General features: G+C 41.2%; 1 non-coding gene across 1 annotated transcript; it reads right to left on the reverse strand.

Annotated features, from left to right (window-relative positions):
* Positions 1–990: 990 nt before the first annotated feature.
* Positions 991–1,063, reverse strand: TRNAR-CCU. The gene has a single exon. It is a non-coding gene; the product is annotated as a tRNA-Arg (tRNA).
* Between the last annotated feature and the right edge of the window lie 3,485 nt (positions 1,064–4,548).

Consider the following 4,548-nt stretch of genomic DNA (forward strand, 5'->3'; position numbering starts at 1 on the left):
TGACTTCATCGCTGGCTATGTAGGTTCTGTTAATGAGTTCAGGTATAAGAGGAGATAGCTGAGGAATGGGGTTGAGCAGCATAGTTCAACTGACCTAGTCCAGGTGAAGGGGGAGTCATTCAACCTACTGCACGACTGACATATGGGGGAAGACAGGTAGTGCAGCAGCAAAAAGAATGGGAACAGATGCTTCATCCTGTCAGCAACTGTAGGTGGAATTTGATCTGGGTATGTTATGTTGTATATCTGTGTGTATGTGTGTGGAGGGGTTGAATACACCACTAGTTTAGTATTGCAAGGTATTGCAACACATGCTTCTGTGGTGCAGCCATGAACTGCCACAAAGTGGGCTAATGAATATAAAATACCTCCCTACCAAACTCCCATCAGAGGCTTGCTCTTCTCTTCCGTACAAGGGCCATGAGTGCCAGAAGAAAAAAGAGCCAGCCATTTTGTCAAACAGGGTAACGGCTGGGAGAGACAGAAAAAGCAGGAAAAAACTTATTGGCTTAGGATCAGTGGCAATGTGGTATCCAGATAATTTGGGTAGGAAACATCAATCAATATTTTTCCAGTATATTAGCAGGAATTATGTACTAGATGTGGTAGCCATCATGAGAGAGGATCACATTTATGATGTGACAGTGATCTCACCTATAGAATTTCTGTGGCACCTATACAGTTGTCGACCGCCTGTTGATGTGAGAATATGAACAGTCTCAACAATGCACACTTTTTCTTAATATCCTATGCCCCCTGCTCTAAGCAGCTTACACTGCCAAAATACTTGTGGAAAAACACTTGTGTGTTAGGTTAACATGCCGCTTCTTGATCCAGTAGGCTTTAGCAGGTAGAATTTCCCATTTAAGAGGGCATGATAACAGCTTACTTCATATTCCCAGTCAGTTCAGGTCAGGGGTGAGGCATTATTTATACAAGCAATAATGCATATGCATTAGCCCACTAGGCCACTCAGCTCTTACATTATTTCACCCCAGATGGGACTCAAACCCACAATCCCTGGCTTAGGAGGCCAGTGCCTTATCCATTAGGCCACTGGGGCTTAAAAAATTAATGTTTACTTTCTGTGTATTCAAATCCTTGACCTACTGCACATGAGGCCATAAGTCTACCCATTTAGCGATGTGGATATCTGGAAATGAGCACCTCTGCAAAGTTTCAAACCTGGGCGCCTCTCACTTGCAGTCTACTCCATTAACCCACCAGGCCACAAGGAGTGTGTTACTGGGGAAATAACACCCACCCTGAGGTGTTCTGAACATAGGTCTCAACCTCTTAAGAGGTTAATGTGAAACACAGACCGTGATAATGTGTGGCAAACAGGCAAAATGTGGAACACCCTGTTTTCTCACTACACAAAAATGCATTTCCATGGTGCCAAGCTGAAGTAGTCTTTCAAATAAAATCAGTAAGTTGAAGTGTATATGAACCAAGAATAAACACTTTACACAAAATAACTGTGTGTAACTGAAGTAAAAAATGTATTGTCTAATCAGAAAAACACTACCATAACTAAGTACACAATCACTGGCAAATCATGCATTTACAATCAGAAAGGAAAAGCAGCAATTCTGCATAAGACTGAGCTCTTATAACCTAGGCACTTTTTCCACTGAGCAACTCACATGATTTTTTTTAAACAATACCTCTCAAGTGTACTTCATTATAAGGAAAATTCCTCGCTTCAAGTCTTAAACTGTCCAAGTTCCTTGAAATTCCACATTGAAAGTGTCAGTCACATAATCAGTGTTACAATATTTTTTACAGATATTCACAGTAAATACTGAATCATATTAATGCATAAAAATTACTTGGAAGTATAAAGTAACTCATTCTTGCCATCTTGTCAGCTCCTAGTTGAAGTTATTAGTAAGCTGTTCATCCCTCCTCCAGACAGTGGGGAAGGAGAGCTTGAGGTGGAGCGCTGTAAACATAAAACACTTAAGCTGCCAGAATCCCCCCACCACTAAATGCACAGCAGCGAATTCCCCTATCCTCTACAACACTAATAAACTTTAATACACAAAAGACTTAAATGATATTCATGGTAAATAATAATGAATCATATCACTCAGCAAAATAACAATATTTTTTTTATGATGTGAGCTCCTAGTTGAAGTCATTAGTAAACTCTTCTGCTTTACTACAGACAGTGCAAACACTGAAGATAAATAAAGCCTGTTGGAATGTCCTAATCCCTCTAATAAAGCACTAAGCTGACAGACTTTGCCTACCACCCCCCCAAATGTGTAGTAGAGAACTCCGCTATCCTGTAGAACACAAACTACATAAATTTGCCTATTCTTTCTCCACTGTTGTAGCAAAACCTTGACTAAAAATTAGGCACTTACCTGCAGCCAAAGATACACCACCAACAGGTATGCTTTCTTAGAGAAGAAATCACAAATCATGTTATGAGTACTCACTTGAACACTGTCCTGTTGTCCGTACTCTCCACCGGTCTTCTGCTGTGTTCCACGATCATAATATCCATGCTTGAAATTGAACTGCTGAAGACCCCAAATGTTTGCTGGCTGCTGAAATAATCATCCATGCCAGGAACCTCCTGAATCCTAATGCTGCTGTCCTCCTAAAGAAAAAGCCATTGTTGTCTTAAATCCACAAAAAAAGTAAAGTGCACCCCACAATGCCCTTTTTAAAGACATCACAGTGGCACGAAAACTGTCACCCGGAAGTCTCTTACTGATTGTTTATTTTTCTACTTCTGATTGTCTCACTTTACACCAATAGTCAATCTCTGATTGGCTCATATTACCTGTATGCCAGTTGGCTACTTTGAAGTTTATGAACCAATCGGAATGTGCAAAGTGGAACCAACACTCTTATTGCTGAATCCATGCATTTATATAAATGGTTGTATAGTACTTTGGTATAGGTTTTGACATTAGTGCCAGTTGTTACTGTTGATGAGGTGGCTGTAAAGCTGTTTAGACCTTCCTTCAGGAGGTTGTAATCAGCTTTGGAGAATATTTTTGTTTAATCCTAGCTGGAGGGGGGGGGGGGGGGTAACTTCAAAGGTGACTGCTTTGTGGTCTGATCTTGCCAGGGATGTTGCAGTGGTTTCCTATGTTGGTTAGTACCAAGTCCAAGATGTTGCCATCTCTTGTGGGGGTGTCGACTAGCTGGTCCAAGGCATTTACATTGACAATGTCAAGAAATTTTTGAGCATTTGTGTTCTGGCATGAGTAGTTCTTTCAAGCGATGGTCGGGTAGTTAAAATCGCCCAGGATCAGGGTATAGGGTTGAATCTTAATAGATTCGAGGAGGTCCAGATAGGCAGCATGGGCATCTTGAGTCAATGTTGAGGGCCTGAAGCTAACTATGATTTGAATAGGGGTCTTGTCAACTGTTAACTGCGCCATACTGTTTGACCAGTCTGGATATATATATATATATATATATATATATATATATATATATATATATATATATATATATTGAAACACCACCTTCTTTGGCTTTGCTGCCCTCAGTTTGGGGTCTGTATGAAGGATAGGATAAGTAACAAGGTAAGGCTGGGTTGCACTTAGCAGCTTTGAATCTTGTTTCTGTGACTGCACAAATGTCAGCATCTTCCAGGGTTAGGAATGCTTGCAATGAGTGCAGTTTCATGTTGAGACTCTAGTGTTTAGCAGCATGACCTTTAAATTGCATTTAGATGAGATTCTCATGTTGGTAGTTTGACTTCAAGACATTACCTAAAAAAGGCACTGTCAGGGAGGCAGGAGCCCTTGCCAGGAGCCTGAAGCCCAAGGGAGACAGATGCAGACTCTCTGGCAAAGCATCCTGATCTGTCAATCATATCTTCCCAGGCCAACAGGTACTTGATCTCCTTAGAATGATACCAGAAACTAAGCTAATTGTTAAAATTAATCATTTTTTTGTTTGTATTGAGGCATCATTATGGGTGACAGTAGAATGCTGTTTAAGGCTAGTGACATACCTGCCTGGAACACATATTCATGTCTCTCTTCATATAGTCCAGAGAGGTACATCTCAAGTCATTCACACCAGTATGTACTATGACAGGGTCATAGCAGTACTTGTTGAGGGACATGAGTGCATTGGTGATGTGGTGGATTCTGGCACCTAATAAACAATTTGCCACAACTTTCTCCTTATCCAGCCTGGTGAGGGGCATATCTGTGTGTCTCACAATGGAGTCTCCTATGATTAATATATTGGGTTTATGGTTAAGCCATGATGGCTGTCAGACACTGGCGTGTGGACTATGTGTGGTGTGTGGCGTGGTAGGCTGTGGAGTTTGTGTGTGTTTTTGTCTCGGAGGTCTCTTTTGTTTAGGTATGTTTTTGTTAAGAACCTCCACATATGTGGGTGTGTGTTGTGTTGGTGTGGGTGATGTTTGAGGTGTGGTGTTCATGCATTCAGCCTTCTCCATGCCAGGTACACTGGTTTGTGAGGGACAGAGAGCACAGACTCCAGGATTTTAATGTAATTGCATCTCTCACAAATTGTGTTCCTAGGTAGTAGTAAGAGACGGTTGTC

This window comes from Protopterus annectens, chromosome 2.part2 (genome assembly GCF_019279795.1).
Source record: "Protopterus annectens isolate FY-2018-M chromosome 2.part2, PAN1.0, whole genome shotgun sequence".
NCBI classification, from domain to species: Eukaryota; Metazoa; Chordata; order Ceratodontiformes; family Protopteridae; genus Protopterus; species Protopterus annectens.